Raw genomic sequence first — 21,884 nt, forward strand, 5'->3', positions numbered from 1 at the left:
GGACGGTCCTTACACTAACTGGGAACAGTCTTTTGTGTATGTTTGTCTTGCTCATCCAAAGAGATTCAACAGCATTTTCAAAACAAAAATTCCTGGGATCGAATCCTGCATTGGGATCCCCGCAGGGAGCCTGCTTCTCCCTCTGCCTGTGTCTCTGCCTCTCTCTCATGAATAAATTTTAAAAAATCTTTAAAACAAAACAAAAATTAGGCCTCTTGTTTGCATTTGTACCTCTCTCTCCACGCCAACCAGCCCAAGGCCCAGTATTAGTGGCCAGAGGGCTGATGGTCCCTGGCTGCTTTCTCAGGCCAGAGGCTCCCTCTAGTTCCATGAAGACTCAGCACCAGGTGTGGGCTAGGAAGCCCTGAAGGAGCTACCTTGGAAAAGTGGTCCTTAATGTCTACTACGTGTCACATAGGGAGCTTTCGATCAGTTTTGAAGTCTGTGGCAAGAAACTTATTTCTTAAAGGATAAACTTTGACAAGTTGGACAGATTTGAATTTGTCCCTCTAACTGCCCTCTTTCTGGCTTGACCTAGAATATTCTTTCTTCAACCTGTCCTCTGTGGCCTGAGCCAGTAAGGGATGTACCATCCGCCTTTGGCAGCTAGCTATTAATTACCATTGAGATGAACCTTCCCCAGATCTTAAGTTTTTACAATAGAAATGTGCATATTTCCCTGGGAGTCTATCAGATTTGTAAACACCGTGTGTGTGTGTGTGTGTGTGTGTGTGTGTGTGTGTGTGTAAGAGAAGCTTGAGGCTCGTGTCTTTAAGACGGGCTGTTGCCCAAGGTACACACACACAGTTGTGGAGAACGATTCTGGAACCTTGCTCAAAGTGCCCGAACCATTTCTGTGAGGAGGTGGCAGCCTGGCAGGTTTTCATGCACTTGCTTAAGGAATTTTTTTTTTCACTCTCTCTCCCAAATGTGACAGAGACTCTGAGTGCTAGCCTCAGGGCATGGAGAAGCTTGCCTTTTTTAAATTGTTGTCTTATTGATCATGATGCGTGCCAGTGATTGCCTCTTCTGCTTTATGCATTTTCATCCTTTGCCTTTTCTTCCCTGTCTGGGAGTCCCGGGGTAATTGGATCACCAATGGTACAACTGCACATAATTCTAATAAAGAAGCAAGTGTGCTATGATGTTGCCAAGTTGACCCTCTGGATGAGACTAACTCCAAAACGAAAATCACTCTTAAGGAGTGCTGCTTGCGGAAACAGAGCTCACACCCTCGCTGAGCTGCAGGAGCGTGAGTGAGAATTGCTCTAGGAGGCACCCACTGGGTGAAGGATCTGTGGGCTGGAGGGTGTGTGTGTGCTTGCACGTGTGTGCACATGTGGGCACACCTCTCCCAGAGACAAGAACAATGAGGCTGCCTGCCTTTATCCAGGGCGATGGGGGCACATGCCAGGGAAGGAGGGACAAAGCAAAATAAAGAGCATCTGCTCTCTGTGTTCCAAAAGAGCTGCTGTATTTTCAGAAAACATTCTCCTTCCCCTGTCACCTTCCTTTCCTACTCCCTGTGGGGTGCAGAGTCTTTACTGTAAGCTCAGAGGAGGGGCCAGCGGAGCAAAGTAGGCTGTGCCCTCTCCACACTCCAGGGGTTGGGGTTGCCACTGGAACTGACCTTCCGTCCACCTCCTGCCTTTTGTCCACCTCCCTGGGGCTGGTCTCAGACCCGAGGCAACTATGAGTCAGATGGCACAGACAGGCATGTGTGAAGCAGTACACGCTCAGAGGCGGGATTGCATCAGAAGAAACCACGCTGACGTCACATCATAGAACCAGACGTCCTATTTCCTTTTCATTCCTACCTTGTTCTGTGAGGGGACAAAAAAGTCAGTTCTGAAACCTTACCAAATCTGAAAAAGTGTTTAGATCTTTGTTACACAGGTAAAATAAACGTATACATTTTATTTCGTTAAAAGAGTTCCTTATACGTTGTCTCTATTATGCTGTGAGGCATTTAATTTTATTTTCACTTAACAGTTGAGGAGACCGAGACACAGAGGACTCAAGGGACTCTCCTGACGTCACACAGCCTTTAGGGCAAAGTCAAGAATTTCATCTCCCTCTTCTGACTTCAAGATCAATTCTTTCCAAAACATGTTTTTCCCATTAATTCTTTTCACATCCAAGTCCATTTCCCTCTTATTTTATCAGGCATCGATACTTGACTGTAATGCTGTAAAACCACTTTTTCAGGGGCACCTGCGTGGCTCAGTTAAGCATCTGCCTTTGGCTCAGGTCATGATTCCTGGGTCCTGGGATCAAGTCTCACCTCGGGCTCTCTATTCAGCAGGGAGCCTGCTTCTCCTTTTCCCTCTGCCTGTCTCTGAGCCTACTTGTACTCTCTTGCTCCCACTCTCTGTTAAATGAAATCTTAAAAAAAAAAAAAAAAAGCCTACTTTTTCTTCCTTTAGATGCCACTTCAGAGACTGATTTTCTTGGATGCTTTTTGGGAAATCATTTCATTACAAAATGATTCCAATACATTTGTCCATACATAAGTGCCCTTGGTCTAAGAATTTTAATCGTCTAGGCTGGAATAGCAGTTGAAGGGACCTTGATGTCACAGGACTTTGTCCTGTGCCACAAATACTCCAGGCTTCTGTCCCATTGACCCAGCTGCTCAGGCTCAGGGCTTGGCTGTGTGATTTTAGAGGACAATTTCTTCCTGCTCAACTAACTATCATCATCAGGTATTTACCATGTGCCAGTCTCTCTGCCGGATGCTCTCCATCAATTATTGATCACGTCCACAAGCGGCCTGTAAGATATGATGAGGAGGAAGATTCCCAGTCTACAGATTAGAAAACTGAGATTCTAAGAGAGAAATCCATGGTCTATGCAGAACTGCAATTTATTTTCACTCTAGAGCCCCATTTTTTCTTTATACTCCTTATTCCTTTGTGTTTTGATATCAATTGCTTGGCATAAGAGAGCAAAAAGATTCTTGATACCTTAATGGCTTAAAATATAGGAAGCTTCAGTATCTGATCTTGGGGTCACCCTTAAAGCCATAGGGTGAATCCTGAAGTGTACAAGTAGCACATTTGTCGGTAGGATAGGAGAATCAGGAGTTCCAGATTCAAATTCTAAGGCTCTACCTACACGCTAACCACCTATGTGGTCTTGGCCAAGTTGCTTTGCCTTACTAGACCTCCATTTCCTCACGTATATAACTCAGTTTAAAGAGGGACTCTCTCAAGTCCCGTCCCATCCCATGATTCCTATCATACACCTATTGGGACATGTTCCTTTTCAGAACAATTCTGCAACCCGGAATCTTATGAAGCAATAAGACTCAATTCCCCATTACCACAGCATTCAACATTCAGCATTCCCACTTCCCCAAAGCATATGGCGCCATGGATGCCTGCCAGGAAGCACTGTGAACAGAAGTGAGGAATGAATGAACATCAGCAGCCAACACATTGGGTTTGTCCTTGTTGTCCTTACCACTGAGCATCTACAGTGGGTAGGGAAGATAGTCCTTTTATATCAAGGACTGGAGTTGGTGGAGTTCTTCACTTCAGGTCCTCTTCTTTACCTCACTAACTGCACAGTCATGCCCCAAATTTCTTTCTAGCATTTTTTATTTCTAGATGTCTCTCTGTATTTAATATACTAATTTTAAAAACCCTAAATTTCAAATAGAGTGAAAAGAAAAACGAAGTATCTCATGGTGGCCCTGTGGGGGAAGGACTGAATGAAGCCTTCTTTCATGTGGGCAAACAAAGAGGAAAACACAAGGGAAGAATTTTGATTTCTGACTGACTTCTCTGTCCTTTCCCAGATCTCTTCAACTCCAACCCAGTTTTACTTTTCTTTTTCCCCACAAAGTCTCAAGACCCTGTTGGAAAAGGAGTGGGGAGAAGAAGGATTAGAGGGATATAAAGAGGGTGAGAAAAATAGAGCAAACTAAATATATTTCATGGGCTATCACTTGGTTCAGAATTCATCAGAATTCTCATAATCAAGACTAAACTCAGACTTTCATTTTAGAAACAGGGTTGTTTTGTTTTGTTTGTTATTTGGCTGGTTTTGCCATTTGCAAGGTTGGATTTTTAGCAACGTTGTTTTCCCTCTGTTGATCACACAAGCCCTATGTCCCTCCAAGGTCGCTTGTAGAGGAACTCTGTCGTCAGGCTGGGGGTACCCCAGGCCTGAAGGGAGCACAGCACAGCTACCATCAGCCCAGTGGCAGGAGGGCAGGAATGCAGTTTGCTGCCAGTTCTTTCTGCCTCGGAGAGGGAAGGGGCTGGGGAGAGGAAGGGCAGGGCCACTGCAAGGTTTGCCAAAGATTCACAGGCACTCAGAGTAGGAGTAGGTCCAGCAGAAATTCCTTTCCAAAGGCTTCACTGGGCACCCGGAGAATAGGGAGGGGAGCAATGTGGTAGACAAAAATTTGATCTGTGATGACAACCTGGAGAGGCGTGAAAAGGTTTTTATTAATGATGCAAGTTGCAGACAAGTCCTGCCAGCTACAAACAGGGGTCATCATGCATTGGAACTGCTGTCGGGGGCTGGCATTTGGGGGAAGGAGCACACATCTGGTGCAGTCACAGCAGACTCCTGTGCCAACAGTTGTTACGGTGGAGGTGGGTGGTGAGCTGATCCCAATCTGTGTAACAACAAGCTGCTTGGTAATGTGGGGGAGGGGATCAAATACCACGTCTCCATTTCTGTAATAATGAACAGCCAAGAAGGCATGCGCCCCCCCCCCAAAAAAAAACAATAAAACAAGCTGTGTGAGATCCAAGGAGAGACCCTCAGAGCTGTGTGTCCATGGTCCCCAAAAACACTGAAATGAAAAGAGGTTGAATCAATTGATTGCTTTAACTCCATGGCTGCAAAAAACTGGTCTGCCTCCTATTTCTTTCCCTCATTGGTGTTGGATCACTGTTTTAATGAATCTGGCCTCTGTTCCCTTTTGGTCTGACTTGGATGCTGAATGTTGGGAGGAGAATCCTAGGGTGTGCCTATATTCTAGACAGTTTGTATTTGGGCAGCTAAGAACTATGGAGACAGACAAAATCCAAAAGAAACAGAGGCGACAAGAAGTGGGACAAGCTAAGAATCATTGAGGGGTGGTGGTGTAAGGGACCAGGACAAAAGTCAAAACTGTAGCGAAGACAACTTTTGAGATTCATGACTTTGAAAAAAAAACAATTTATACAAGAGTCTCAGATGGCTCACAAAAATATTCTCAAGACCTGGTGACTTACACAGAATATTTAATAAATGCATACTTAGAATATTACTAGGCACCATTTTAAGTTGAAACGGATCTATGGAGGTTTAATAGGATATTTGTGATGAGTGGGTGGGGGAGAAGAACATGAGAAAGATAACGACTTACCTGAGATTTGCGAAAGACTCCTGGGAAAGGTACTTTACTCTGTGTAGGCCTAATCACACTCTAAAATCTCAAGTTCATTTACATGTATTTCTGAGACACGGAACCACGTTCTTTCCCTCAGAAGCTCTATTTGTTCAGTTTGCTGACACCAGACTCTGCAAGGCTATTGTCTGGATGATACTTGCAGCCTATTCTGGGTGGGGAGAACAGCCTTTGAAATGTTCTCATACCTACTTTCTGCAGAATGTGTACAATGAGGAAAATTCATTTCCTTCCTGTCGAGAAAAGTTAATGATCATTTTCCATTATATTAAAATATTACCCATTGTTATGACTTCAGTTTAATGTTCCTGCAGAAATCACCATGTGTTGCAGAGTTTAACTATGCCAAGGCCAAGGCACCCATGTGTTATTTCAGAGTTTTTCTTAAAAAATGGGTTGTTTAGTATGAAATATGACAAAAAAAAAGAAAGAATGAAAAGAAAAAGGCCAATCATACCACTTTGGGAGAATTAATAGGTAATTACATATTTTTTAAAAATCGCTTTTAGCATGAATACCCAAATTTTTAACAATGTTGTCTCTAGAATATAATTATAAGTGCCACATTAAGTCTCTGAACCAGAAATAAGAGCTTGCTTTTAAGATATAATAAATGCTTTAAGTATTGGGACAATGTTTCTTCTCTCTTAGGAGAGATGAAAAGTAGAATTACAGGCTACTACTGTATTGTAATTCCTTGAGTAGTAGCTTAGTCATTATTATCATTTAAAAAAAATGCCCACCCCTCCTTGGAAGTTCATCATTTGTGTCCACAGAGGACAAAGGCAGGCAAGGAAGTGGACAGATGGAAGACGCAGCGTGGCCTACAAGGATGCCCAATCTCCACAAGTTAAGAGGTACTTCCCCCCATGTTGGGGCTGATGTACAATCACTGGGACCAGAATCTCACAATGTGAAGCCCGGAGCCATGAAAGCAAGGGGAGAAAGAAGGTGGGGTCTGCGAGCAGAGAGAGATGCTCGTTGGAAGGGGGGAGAAGAGCCTGGCATTCATTCCAGCAGGTAAATCCAGTACTGGTGGTTCTTTCCCTTCTGTGATTAGTTTTGGGCTGCCCAACAAAATACCACAAAGGGGGGGGGCGGGTACCATAAATAGCAAACACATATTTTCCTCACAGTTCTGGAGGCTGGAAGTTCAAGACCAAGATGCCAGACAGCCTCCCTCTCGCTGCCTCTTCACAGGGTCTTTCCCTCTGTGCATGGCTGCCTGACCCCGACTCTCTCCTTCTTGTAAGGACACCAGTGATACAGGATCAAGGAGCCACTCTGATGACCTTAGACTAACTGAATAACCCCTTTTAAAGCCCTACCTCCCAAATAACTTACATGGATTAGGGTCTGCCCACATGGACTCATTGTATCTTAATTTCTTCTATAAAGAGTCCCCATCTCCAAATTCATTAGATTCTATGGTATCCCATTTTAGACATCTCATACAAAATAAACTAACAACAACAGGCATCCTCAGCTCTTCCAGTCGCTTTATGGTCATACATATATAACCTGGGTTTCGGATACCCACACCTCCAATTCTCCCACCTTTGGACAAATGAGATAAACTTGATTCAAAACTAGTTCTACCACCCACTAAAACCCAGTCTGTGCTGGGATCCTGGGACCGCAGGACTATCGCCCCTCTGGACGCCTCCCCACTGAGGTTCATATTTATGGGTGCGGCCTCTATTTCCCCCACCTTAACCAGACCCGAACCTCGGCTCCTTCAGGGAGCTTCACAAAACCCCATCAAGAGCATCCTCATTTTATTTAAGAGTTGGGGCTGGGAACCAGAGCCATGGAGAGGGGTTCTCCATACACAGGGCCCCACCTCTTACCAACACCCCCCACTTCCCCTCACTTTCTTTTCTTTTCTCTCCTCTTTCCTCTGATGATTATGACAAATTCGTCTCCTTATCACATGCTGAACAGTTTAATAATAACTTCTCTAGCTTGACGATACTCTTGGGTCTCACCCTCTACCCCAAGTGGCTTATTAAAATATTTCTTCATCCAAATATATTCAGAGCTCTCTCTCTAAGAGCAATTCTGGTGAATACAATTTTCTCTCCCTCATTATGAGTACAGAAGGCAGCTCCTATTTCTGATCCAGCCCCCATTTCTGATCCAGCCCCCTTGTCCCTCCTACACATCCATAAGACCCTGTATTGGAGCATCTCCCTGAATGTCTTCCTCTAATGGAGCAGGACACCAGGAAGGCTGCTTGTCTGGTGCAGCAGCCACAGCAACATGGTTGTGCAAAGTGACATCACCCACAGCACAAGTCTTCGCTTCACTGAACTGCAACACTCCCCATGCAAAAGCTCAGCAGCTTTCCCATGTGCAACTCTGTCACCTGCCAGACCAACCTGTGGCTGCAGGCCACTTAAACCCACCTCTTCCAGACTTCTGAATTTTCTCAACTCACGGTCAGTGTTCCCTCGGCCAAGGAAGTCTCTCTTGCCACTGAGAAAAAAGAATCTTCTGAATATTTGTGTCTCACACAACTCAGCGGATCACAAAGGACTAATGGGCCCACTCTCTTTGAACTTGGCTTCGGGAATGTGTCCATCAGACCAACAGATCCTGGCTGCTAGAGACCTCAGGATTCATCAATCTGGGACCCAATTCCTACAGTCAAGGTTCTTTCTGTTTTCCTTCTTTCGTGTCCCTTCTGTCACCTTCCTTAGTTCCCCAGCCCCTTTCAGTTGCACACTCTCCCCAGGACTCAAATGCCAGATGGCATCCTGTTATAGGACAAAACCTCTCTCAATGAGAGTGAGGACACTGACTCCGAGTGTGAGGGCACTCGAGCTGTGTGGTATTTTCAACCCTTGCAAGCTGCCTGCAGTACAGGAGCACACCTCCTGAGATGGCTGTGTGCACCCAGTGATGCCTGCAAGATGTCACCATCCTTAGTGGAAGTCACCAAGTCCTAAGTTTTGCTACTCCAGCCTTTGACATGAAAGAATCGTAACATCTTAGTTTTTCCCCCTCTCTGAGCCCCTGAGCCAGCCATTTTTTGGTAGTTCTCAGAACTTCTTGTCAAAAAAACTGGTCTACTCCCTGGCCAAGCATTCCTCTGGGTCTATTTGTGGAAGGATATTCTAATGGGTACAATATTGGAGTACACTGCACTCTGTTTTACCTGCTTCATTATCTTACAGGAATCTCTGTCCTTTGTTTGGAAACATGCTTATTGTGGAGCCTGGTAAATCTCAGGCTGAAAACAGGAGATTTATGAGCTGTTTCCTGTCTGCCCTCTCCTAAGGCCACAACCCCAAAAGATCAGTCACTGAAACATGTTTTGGTGTCAACTCTGAAATTCTGCTTTTTAAGAACATATCGTAATGAAACCTTAGAAATTACGTGCAAAGGTTGCACTCCTGCCATACCCCGGAAGGTCACATGCTCTAATTCAGCTTCAAGGGACACTAATCATATTCAGCACGTGAGTAGAGAGGCTCATAGTTGGAGATGACACCATCATTTGCATAGGATGTAAAAATGAAGGACCATTAATTTTATAGCATTAATTGAAGAGCAGAAGTGTTAGACCTCTATAATTATCTTCAGTGAATACATTTCAGAGGGATCTTCGCAAATGAGGCGTGTGTGTATGTGTATGTGTGTGTATGTGTGTGTGTGTGTTGGACTTGCAGGAGGGGTATAGATATGAGAGCAAAGGCAAGGCTCCACGCTGTCCCCTTCAAGATGCACGGATTAGCCTGTCATTAAGTTAAAAGCTTAACTTCAAACTGAATTGCTTCTTCTGTGTGGAAACCAGACATGTGGCTTCCAGGCTCCTGGGAGGACAGTATGCCTGGAATAGGGTGTCCAGAGCCTCACGCCAAGTTTCCCAGCATCTGAGACAGAAGACAGGAAGGAAAGCCCTGTAACCCTAGGATGGAGACAGGGGCTCCACAGGGCCTCTCACACCCTTCACTCCAGTCTGTAGCACCCCACCAGAACCCGGGCACGCTCTTGTTCCTGGTTCCATTCCCCATGTCCTCTCTGCATTCTACACTGGCCAGGCCTACATATTATTCCTGCACACCAAACTTGGCACAATGGCTGTGAGCCCACAGAGGTAAATCCCACTCAACCAGTCATTCTGCAAGGTTAGCCACTTGACTGGTCGGCAACTCCAGGTCAGCACAGAAAGGAGCACTCCTAAGGATTTACACAGCAGATCCTAAAGAACCATCTGAGGGATTTACTTGCCCAAAAAACCCATAAAGGAGGATAAAGGATATGGGGTGGGGGGGAGGTTGGCTTGAAAGAAGTGGAAAGCAAATCCAGCCCCGTTATCACAAGCGACATGATGCCAGGGTCAAAGGCAGCAGTCACAGCCTCAACTGTCCATCTCTGCTCCAGTTTGAGTGGGTGAGGGGCCACAGGAGGGCATCAGGGATAGAAGGACTGGGCAAGGGGTAAGTGCTGCCCAAGGTTTAAGAGCTGTTTGGGAATTCTGCTAATTAGCCCAACATGCAAACTCATCACTTGAAAAATTACGAGCTACTTTTGAACCTAGAGTCACAGAATCTCCCTGGTGTGTAATTTAGGGTTCCTCGGGGGAAAGGTTAGGAGCCACTAGAGTAAATAAAGTGAGGCATTAGCTAATGAGATAGCATGATGCACACACTCAGTGGAAAAGGCCCTGTCTCCAGTGGCTGGGCTGGAGGGACCATGCTGGTAGGGATTTCAGGTACTGGTGTGCACAAGTCAGGGAGAACCTGGGGCAAACAGGCCTTTTTAAGACAGGTCATGCTTGAGAACCTCATCTGACTTTGTCATAAGCTTCTCTAGGCATAAGGGGCTCACTCAGGAGGGTGGAGGCTTCCACTAGATTCCTATATGCCTCACAGTTCAATCTGCTCTTCATTTCATGCGTCATTTACTTAGTTTGATATAGACGCTTTTCTTTTCACTCCTTTCTTGAGGTTGATTTTGCATACAACAAACTATACATATTTAAGTATACAGTTTGAGGTGTTTGGAGAACTTTGCAATACATGTATACTGGTGAAAGTGAGATAGCAAACATTCCTTCCATGTTCAAAGTTTCCCTGTATGCCTTTGCAAATCCTCTCCACTCTCCCCCTCCAGCCTTGTCTCCAGCAACCACTGCTCTGTTTTAGGTCACTGCAGGTTAGTGGGCATTTTCTGAGGTTTTATGGAAATGCAATCATTCAGTATGTACCTTTTTTTTTTTTTGGTCAGCCTTCTTTCATTCAGCCACACTATAGTCCCTTGGCACTGCACTAGAGAGACTCCCCTCCCACTCCCACTAAATAGCCTCGTGCACCAAGATGGGACACCATATGTATATTATAGACAACGAAAGGTATATAACCTTTTTTTGAGATGCTCAAGGAATTACATAGTCATCCCACTTTATTGGCAATAGGAATATGACCTTCTTTTTGAAAGATGCAATAATTCCTATAGTTTGGTCTTGTCCCATGATAGAAATTCCAAGTCCTTAAGGGATCCTTCTTCAAAAACAGCGTATGCACCTGGGTGTGGAATCTCCCGACTTTATTTTATTACTTCCATAAAGTGTTACTTGGACTTTCTGTGTGGAATATAAGCTGAGTAGATGTACCTGGGAACGAGAATGGCTGACTTGGTGCTTGTTGTCCTAAGAGCCATTGGAGGAATTGGAATTGCCAGGCGGAGGGCGCTGGCCTAAGTGACCTCCAAGGCCCTCCATTGTCCTTGAATCCAAGAGGCTGAACTACTCACCCAGAGGTTACCATGGAAGCCAGACCAATGTGGAAGCTTGCTTAGGCATCATCAGGTAAGATTCCTTTGGAGTCAAAAACTTGACAAAAAGTGATATAACCCACAACCAAAACAGAAGAAATTTAGTGGCTTAAATAATTCAAATTCTGGGCGTGGGCTGAATTGGCTGTAGGGGTTAACTGAGGTTATCAGTATCCACACCCTTTCTGCCCCTCAGTTCCGGCTTTTTAGCACTGACTCTCAGGCAACTGTCTGCATGGGGACCCCAGCCACTCCCGGCATACACCTGCCACTGTAAGCGTCAGAGAAAGGGAGTTCCTCACTCAGTACACTCTCCAAAGACCAAGTTTTAGCGTCCCTCAAAGCATGGGGATGGAATATGTTCATTGTTCAGAGCTGTGCTGTATATTCACCCGAGGCTGGGGGACAGAAGGACAGAAGGTCAATCAACCACAAGGGCTAAAATGTTGACGAGGAAAACTCCCCCAGGAAATACTACTACTCAAAGAAAGAATAGATGCTGAGCACATAACAAATAAGATGCCCACTACAGTTGCTGGGGGTTTTTGTTTGTTTTACTACATTGTATAAAATTCCTATGGCTTCCTTCAAAAAAAAAAAACCACAAGGGATTCCTGTCTACCTACTTGTTCAGCCTTGTTCTATATATTCATTTATGCCTAGCATTCAAATAAAATTATAAGCAAGATTTATTCTATACTTCCAAGATTGGAAAACCATGATCTCTCGTTTAAGGACATCAAACCTCCTATAAAGGCGACATAACATTGGGGCACCTGGGTGGCTTAGTCGGTTGAGTGTCCAACTCTCGATTTCAGTTCAGGTCATAATCTCAGGGTCATGAGACTGAGCCCTGTGTCAGGCTCTGCACTGGGCATGGAGCCTGCTTAAGATACTCTCTCTCCCTCCGTCCTTTCCCACCCCCTGCTCATCCTTCTTCCCCTGTAGCTCCCCTCCCTCCATAAAAAAGGAAAAAAGTTAACTTCCCAGTAGGAATTTGAACAACAGTGTGCAGAGCATTTGACTTCCTTGGGACTCACTTGCCTCATATGTACAATGGGAATAAATAATTTCATACCCTTCATTTTTAGGAGGTAAAGGTTTGAGGATCAATCAGATCACCTCTGGAAATCCCTTCCTTGATTCTGTTCATGATTCCATATGTACCAACATATTGATGATTGATATGGTATATTACTCAAAATCAAAACAATCTAATTAAAAACAGGAACAAGCCTCCTATGGTAGTGGACATTATTCATGCTCCATCATTCATCTACCAAGAAAATTTTCCACCGCATGAATACTGCCATCCCGTTTGTTTCCCAGTTTCTTCTGCAAGCTAGGGTACAGTCACATGACCAGGACCTAGGATCAAATCCCCCTTTGTGAGATTTAAGTCTAGAAGAGAGGGACATGAAGAAAGAAAAGATGAATACACTGTGTTGGCCAGAGAGTTGGCAAGATGGCCATCTTTCAGAAGCAGCCTTGAGCCATGTCATATCCATCACCAGCCAAGTGAGCCACAGGGCTACACCAGCAGCAGTAGGAGGAGGGCTTCCACTGCAACAGGGTTGGGGTCATTTGGACATTGCTTATAGTTTCACATCTCTCTATCTCATCTTCTGACCTCTGTGAATCACCTCTGTAGGGTTTGATACATTACACCTGTGCACATATTAACTGAAGTGGATTCTAGTATTTGCAGCTAAGAATGCCTTGACCAATATAGAAACTGATCTGAGGAGTGGTTTCAGGTCAGAAACATATGAAGAAAGGGGCACCTGGTAAGGGCAAGGCAGTGAAAAACCCACCTAGCGTTAGCAGATGGGACACCGGTGGGATATTTTAAGTATTCGTGCCTGTGGTTACCTGGAATTCATATCTTGTGAAAACAAGGGTCAGGGGATATAGTAGGATGAGGAATCCAAACAAGGTGAGTTACATTAATAAATCAACGGTTACTTCTAAATGCACTAGGATGCTTCAACTCTCTGCTCAGGACATGGTCAGAGCAACAGGGACCTCCTAGTTCTGTGCTAAACTGTCCTTTTCAAATATAGGGCTAAAATCTGAGTTTAGTCCTGAGAGGGTTGCCAAATTCCCTGGTCAGTTGAAATCATAGCTTATTCAAGTCTTATTTAAGTCTGTTCTATCAGAGTTATATAGTCTTAATAGAAAAGAAGGGGACCTTGAGAACTTAAATTGGGAATATACAAGAAGCCTTCAACAATTCAGAAAATTCTGGATTCCCATGGTCTATTCGTAGAATGTTAAAAAAAAAAAAAGACACCTACTGAACTTCCAGGTATGATGCCAGCTGAGCAACACCCCCCTTTTGAGTTATAGGATGTGTATGCTCTCCAAACCATGATAAATTTATGATACTATTTTCCCTCGTATAACCAAAGTGCACAGAACTTGGAACCAAAAGGTGTAAACAAAGGGGGCAGTGCTCAATATTAGAGCTAATGATCCCATTGAAAAAGCTTTATTTTCAATCCTTGCAATTCTGGGTACTTCCCATGTTGAAGTCTTGGTGCCCAAGAGAAGAAGAATTCCACCAGGAACATGGAATGTTTCATTGAACTAGAAAATAAAACATTCTCAAGAGGATATTTTAGGTTTCATGCCACTGGAAAAATAGGCAATAAAGGGGTTTTTGATTCTGATTAAGAAAGCAAAATAAGGTAGTTTATAGCATTTTGTAGAAGGAGTATTTTATGGATCCAGAAAATATTTTTGGGTCCCTCTGTGTATTGCCATGTCCACTGGTAAAATGCAATGGTAACCAAATAAAAGAAGGATCACTAAGAGGGCAGCCTGGGTGGCTCAGCAGTTTAGCGCCGCCTTCACCCCAGGGCATGATCCTGGAGACTGGGGATCGAGTCCCACGTCAGGCTCCCTGCAAGGAACCCTGCTTCTCCCTCTGCCTGTGTCTCTGCCTCTCTCTCTCTCTGTCTCTCATGAATAAATAAATAAATTCTTAAAAAAAAAAAAAAAGAAGGACCACTAAGAAGAGGTCTGATTGTGAAGTGCCTGGATGGTTCAATCAGTTAAGCGTCTGACTCAACTCAGGTCTCGATCTCAAGGTTGTGAGTTCAAACCCTGCATTAGGCTTTACACTGGGCATGGAGCCTACATAAAAAGTCCCCTTGTCAGGGAAAGAACTCTAACCAGCTGATGCACTAGTTCTGAAGGCAAAAATAACATGGCATGGCTGTAGAAGGCGATGTCATTAAAACCATCCACATTCACAAAACCACATGCACAACAACAATATTAGCCATTTATTTCTCTTCCTTGCTGTATGTACTCACTATTCTTCCTTCTTCCATTTCCCTTCCATTTTTTATAGGGTGTGTGTAACATCAAGTGTTACATTTTAGGCCACAGAGGATCAAGATGGGATTGTGACAGAACAGGAGAAGGTGAACATCCCCTGGTGACCTGAGCTAAGAGCTTGATGCCTAAACGGATAAGACTTTACGCTATCCTCCTTTTGAGGAGAAGGTGGGCATGTTTTTCAGTTGTGCAAGGAATACTTGCTTTGTTAGGCAGAAGCATTCTGTTCTTGTGATCGGAGGGGTTTAGAATTTTAGTATGGAACAAAATTTATGGAGTTGTTGGACAGTCAGATGGTAGACATAATAGACATATTTTATGTTGTGGGTCACCATCTGTATTTTGAACATCCTTTCAGTGTTTGGGAAATCTTCCCCCTGCCCAAGGTAGAGCCTCCTTTGCAGCTAGAGATAGAGTTCCCAAAAAATGTGACCTAGTTTCCACTAATTGACTAATCACTAATAGTTCAGATTGAAGACGATGGTGCCATGAGGACTGCATTCCAGTAAGGAAGGCAGCTCCTCATCCAGTGTGGCCCTGGGCACTGTTCCTACCTGCAGACCTTCCTAGCTTGTTAATGTGGCCTCATGCAAACTCCTTGAACCATCACAGATGCGTTGCCAAACTCCCCTTCCTGCTTCCACTAACCACAGCAGGTTTGTTGTTTGCACCTCACTGCTATCCAGAGAAGCTTTTTCTGCTTGTCACAGTCAATCCTAAAGAACACAAAGAAGGGGATCTTCCTTTTCTGCAGATGTTGTCATATCCCAGTTGTCCCTGGCTCAAAACTCTGAATACCCATCAGGTAAAGGGAAGTGGTTCAACTTAAACACTCCTTTACACAAAGGGACATTAGCGCAGCTGCAGTTTGCCTAGAAAACTGAAGAGTAGCCCATAAAGGGAAAGCCCATCTGTTTGGGGACACTAAATCTGCATGTAGTCCACAGGATATCACACCCAAAGCAGGGACTCTAACTGCGAAGCCTAATTCTATAGACAAATCGTATTTGCCCTTATGGCAGCCTAGTGGGATGCATCACTGTGTCCAGGGGGCCATACATTGGATTAGTTGGTGGCTGTTCCAGGTTAACAGGTTTGCAATGTAGTTTAACTGAATCTACATTTCCTACTGGCATTGGAGAAAATTCTGAAACAGCTTCTCACAGAAGAACACAATAAAATGTATTTTCGTTTCAAAACTCAAGGAACTTGCCTTGAAAGGGACCTCAAGATTTCCCGCCAAGAATATTTGATAAGCCAGAGTTCTAAACACGCTTAATTAAATTGTTACCAATCGAGTATTCCTAACAATTGTGACTTATAATTTGTATGAAGAATAAGGACTGGATAGGTATTAGTCAAGTTGTCTAGTCTATCAAAACTTATGTCATCCTGGGTTACTGAACTAAAAATGATGAGAATTATCAAAAGGATGGTTTGCTCCCTGACTATTCACACATACAAACTATCTTTCCTTTATAGCGCATTTTAATATGAGTGCCCAACATCTCCCTGCTTTGCTGATACCATATGGTGTTGATGTAGGTTTATTTAGGTTCTTTGTTATCTGGGGAACTGAAAATTGACTGGGGAGTTAGACAAGCTCTTATCTCCTGCTGGCTTCTTTGTTTGCTTATGCTGCACTTTAAATAAATCACTCAACCTCTGAGCCTCTGTTTTCCCATTTAGAGAATGGGATCAGTGATGTCTGCTTTGCAGGCTCCCAGGAAGCCAGGGGAATGTCAGGACTCTGTTGTTTCCTGGGAGGCTAGAAGCTATTGGAAGCAAATGCACTAGTGGTATTCATGAGAAGGTAGCAACAGCCTGCGAAAGAAAGATACTGGCTTTCCCTAGACTCATTATTCAGACAGCTCAAAAGCAAGTGCTTCCCTTTTTCACATTTCCCCCCAGAGAATCTCCTGTTATTTCCCTGGTATTAATTGATGGTGGGCACCCACATTCTGAATTCTCACAGGGAGGAAGTGCTTCCTCCTCTTAACATTGGCTTATATTATTTTTTTATTTGCTTTGTTTCCTCAGAGGAATAAGAAAGAGGGAACATGGCTTGTGGGGTTAATTGTATGAGACTAGGTTTGTGCACAGAACGGCCAGGCTGAGCTCTAGCTGCTTGGTTTCTCCACGGTACTCTCCTTGCAACAAACTTTTTGAGCAAGACATGAGAAGCTCATCCCTGAGCCAGGAGCTTCATGCTGACAAAGTTGCCAAGGAGGCACGAGGCCATCCATATTCTTTAAGATGAAGGCTAAATTTCTGCAACAAAAAGACCCAATATATGGTGACTTGCAGAGAATATTGTTGCATGGGTTGCAGTCCTGATGGGAGCAGGTCAAGATGGCATGGCTCTTCTCCTGTCAGGCTGAGACCTGGGTTCCTTTGACCCCGGTGTTTTATCATCTTCAATGCAATTCTACTTAAATCACACAGTGAGATATAATATGGATTCCATGAGAATGCAGGGTATTTTCCTGCACTGGGATGTCTGGTTGTGACCTCTGAATTAAGAGTACCTGGGTCATAAGAGTCTTGAAACATTCCAACATGCACGTCAACCGTAGTAGGCCAGCCCTTACTCTGTTTTCCAACCCCTACTGACTGCAATAGCGAGACGAGGTTGCCAAAATACTCAACAGTGATAGGCCTACACCAGCAGGAATATTTTATTACTTCTCCTTGAGACTGTCTATTTTAATGGGAAAAGAAGCAGTTCCCAAGTTATTCTAGTGATGTTTTGTGACCTTTGTAGGGCTAAGACCTAGAACAACTGCCCCTCAGGCTCACATCTGCCCACTTCCGTCCTCCATCCCCTAACCAAACTTCTCGGGGACTTAATAAACAAATACATGATGCCTGCCATGAAAGCCCTGGTGCTGGTAAGAGACAAAGACTAGTGAAGGGTTAACACTGCACAGTGGTAAGTGCTCTCCACAGGGGGCAGGCAGAGGTGGGGAACACAAGATTTCCCAAGAAGAAGGGGGGTCTGGTCTACCTATAGGTTAGCCAGGTAAAGACTGGGGGAAGGAGGAAGAGTGTTCCAAGCAAAGAAGATCATTCACATAGCAGTGATAGGCAAAGCAAGCAAAGCAGATCCTGAAAATGAGTTGAAGAGGACAAGGGGTACAGGTGAAAACAAGTCAAGCTCGAGAAATAAGTAAGGGCCAATTCCTAATGAGTCCTCACTTGCCATCTGAAGAGTGTAGACCAGATCCCGATTCCAACTGAAAGCCATAAAAAAAAATGTAGTTATATTATGAACCTATTTGTGTTTTTAAAAGATCACTCAACAGCCAAGAGGAAAGGATCCTAAATGTATGATCTCAGATCCACTAGCATCAGATTCACCTGGGATGCCAATCAGAACTACAGAATCTTGGACCCCACCTTATATGTACTGAACCAGAATCCTAGGGAGTGCACACTGCAAGCCTGTACTCATTCTGAAGACATTCTCCAAGTGATTCTGATGCCTACTTACATGCCAATGGTAGTAATTCTTTTAGGGCCCAGGGCCAAATAATGGGGCATCCAGGCCTGGGGACATGAAAGGAGTCTACTATGGCAGCAGATTGTGATGAGGAGGGTGAGGGAAGTGCTATTCACCTACATGAGGACTTAGGGATCCCTGATTCTTTGAAAACTTTGGCCCTGAGAAACCACCACTATAATTTCTTCCCCACATAGGCAAACACAGGAAAGTCTGGTAGAAGAAGATAAGAAATAGCTCTCTCTCCTCTCGGTGGTCAATGGACACTCAAGGAGCCTGTTCCCAGGATGTGGATGTGGCCGGGACAAGCTCTGTAAAAACAGATTATACTTCAGGCCAGCAAAGTTTGCAGCTTGGAACAACACTGATTGGTGGGTTGCTGCACTAGTGCTGCTCCTTGTGGCATTTTTTATTTGTTTGTCTTTTGACTAAGTAAACTCAATATTCATCCCATGGCTTAGAAAGTTGACACTGACAAGGACAGAGACATTTTGATTGGTGCTTCTGCAGTCTGGCTGCACCAGGGAAAGGTCAAATACTCCTCTCAGCTGGCCAGACCGGCATCAGTAAGCAGAGTCTGTAGGGTTGGAAGGCGTCACGCGCTAGGACTAGTGAAGCCTGGAAGAGAGGAGGTGAAAGAATGTTATTCTCCCCCTGCAGCAGAAATCACTATCACCTGCGATTCTGCTGGGGTGATTGTTTTTGCTTTTATGGGTTTTCCCCTTGGGTGGCTGTTTTAGCATCCATGCTGTCATTTTCCTTGGCTGGGAACCCAAAGCCAGTGGGGGGGCAGACCCAGGAATAGAACCTAACCTGCTCACCCTCGGCCTACCGCTCTAAAACTGTGCCCAGCTGCCTCGTACCACAGGTGACCTTTTTCTAAAAAGGAAAAGGCCAGAGACAACAGGGAGGCTTTCCAGAACACGACTCTGCTCTGCCCTGTATATAATATTCACCATATTCAGAATCTGGTTCAAACTGAGAAAATTCTATTGAGTATATTAGTCAGAGCAATGTTAGTTCTGGAAACAAACAGACCCCAGAAGTGCAGTGGCTTGACACAGCGAAGTTTCTTTCTCTCTTTGTGGCAGTTCAGTGCAGGTGTTCTGGATTGGCAAAAAAAAAAAGGGGGGGGGGCGGGGGTAGGGGAGGAAGGAGGGTTCTGTTTCATGCAGTCAGTTAAGGATTCAGGCTGATGGAGCCTAGGCTGCTTTCAATCTTTGTCTTCCAAGGTCACTCCGGGCATTCCCCAGGCAGTGGGGTGGGAAACGTACCCCATGGAAATTTTAAAGCCTGGAGGTGGTACACATCCCTTCTACCACACTCACTGAAATAAAATCAGTTCATGGCCACACCTAATCAAAAGGGGGCTGGAAAACACGTAAGAAACAAGTTATGATCAGTAAGAAATGCTGAGCAATCCACAGGCCAAGATGGAAGAGCTTCCAGGCATGGTGGTAACAGAAGCCAGGGGACTCCAGTGAGGACTCTTTGTTACCTGCCACTATCTAATTAACATACTCACTACCGAGTCCACAAGCATCTATTAAGCTCTTACTGTGTACGAGATGGTAAGTATTGTGCTAAATGCTTTGAAGGGATGTTTAGGTGTTTTAAGACTTTGTTCCTTGAAGGAATTCACAGAATCGTGCAAGAGACAGACAAACACAGTGCCAAACAAGGAGACAAATACTGCAATAGAGAAATAGAGGAAGAGTCACACAATTTTTTTCAGCAGTGGGGTGGGGGTGGGTGGAATTCTGTGGGGGGAAAATTCATTAAGTGGGCCATCCAGGATGATTAAAGAGCTTTCCAAATAAAAAATAAAGGGCAATTGAGAGAGGGAACAGCATCAGCAACAGCATGGAATTCAAAGAGCAAGGAATGTTCAGAGAATGGAATCTGGTGCACATGACAGGTGAAGATTTTGGATTTTACCCCTAGGCCAATGATTCTCCTTTTCTTGAATTCCATGCTGTTTTCACCTCATTCTTCCCAGATATCTGGCTCAAGTGTTCATTTTGTGTACGTGTGGTGATGCATCTTGGAGTATTGTGAAAAGAGGCTGTGCTGTGTCCTCGGGACTCAGTCCCTCTCCATCTCTAGGCTGTGCTCTGTCTGAGGAGCTGAGGCCTCAGGCTTTGCATGGTAGCAATATGGCAGTTGCACACCTGGCCCTGGTAGTGAGTTCACATCAAACATGAAGTTCCAGCCAAGTTGTCTTGGTGTGTCATTGGCTCAGAGTGGCTCATTCGCCCATTCCTGAGCTCTTTTCTTCAGTTTGTATTTATTTTTTAACCCTGTGAGGCGGGGTGAAGGGAAGGGGGCAGAGATGAGCTCTGCAACCTCCTCGCCTTTCATCTTGCTGACATCTTTAATCAGCACTTTATCCCATGTATTGTACGGCTCTGGTCAGCCTTGAACCCATGCTTCGCTACCGGGCTTGGAGTAGTGAGAGTTGGTTGCCCAAAAGGAAACATAGGCACAGTTACCAGATGATGGGTGAATGGACATATGGCCAAGGAAAAAATCCTTCCCAGAGTTTTCACCAGACAGACTGTGCCCAACTGGCCGACTGCCAGGACCCAAAACATGCCTTGGGCTTTTCTGACATGTCTACCTTTTCATAAACCACCTCCTTTTTTGGATTGTTCCAGCTCCCTCAGCTGGTCCAAATACTCTCTATCGTTAAAAATTAAGGAAAAACAGCTCAAATCCACTTCCTTTATGATGCCCAAAGTGTTCAGTGCTTCCTGCAAAAAAATTATAGCACCGTATATATACACCACTCCTTAGGAAACAAATGTTCTCCACTTCTTACTGCCTGCCAACTTTTAATGACTGGAGTTTTTCCCTCCAGTGTGACTCTAAACTCCTTTAGGGAAACAACTTCACACATCTTTCTCTTCCCTCGATACCTAATTTGTATTTCCCTTGATTTACATATTTATGTCCCCCCTTGTTCTAAAATGGATCAAAGGTATCTTGCAAAAATGCACTTGTACCACGGCATAGAATAACGTTATAAGCAAGCAGGTGAGCTGCTTTGGAGAACCTCGTTGCTATACAAGAAGTCTGACTACTCGGAGACTGCCATGCTGTGAGGAAGCACAAACCAATCGTACGGAGAACAAGTGGCCAGCCATGCCCTCATTGTTCCAGCCATCCTAGCTTGGGCACCATACACATGAGTGAAGAAGCAATTTCAGATACGATAGCCCAAGCAGAAGGCACATGGAGCTGAGGAATCTAGCTGATGGCCAACACTTAGGACCTAGATATAGGACCACAGCCAAACTGTCCCAAACACATCCAGCCGTGAGAGCCATCCTGCTGAGACTCCACATTGTGTAGCAGACATAACCGCCCCAGTGGGCCCTTATCTAATGAGTACACGGCTCACAAAGCCTCATTCAAGGCACTATGCCAGATTCAGAGGGCAATGCCAACGTGCTAAGTCCTGCTTAGGGTACAGAACCCAGAAATATGACAGGGTAAGAAGAGTCAGATTTACATCTAGTAGTTCCAGTTCTGGATAAAATGGAATAAGCACCCTCCACTTTGTTTCTCCCAGTGATAAAACCTGGGTAGAATGCACCGAGGAATCTGAAAAGTAAGTGCTAGCAGCAATTTGGGAAAGTATGCCAAGATAGGAAGCACCATTTTGTATGTCTGATATCTCATGAATTTATGGATGTAAAATGCAGAATCCGTATGCACTCTTGTATCCAGAATACATTGGTAATTCTGAAATTTTAACAGTAGGAAAACCATACAATTAAAAAGGGGGCAAAGACTTCAACAAACATTTCACCTTTGAGGGAAATACAAATTAAAGTCATGAAC

Source organism: Nyctereutes procyonoides, unplaced genomic scaffold (genome assembly GCF_905146905.1).
Source record: "Nyctereutes procyonoides isolate TBG_1078 unplaced genomic scaffold, NYPRO_anot_genome, whole genome shotgun sequence".
Taxonomy (NCBI): Eukaryota; Metazoa; Chordata; class Mammalia; order Carnivora; family Canidae; genus Nyctereutes; species Nyctereutes procyonoides.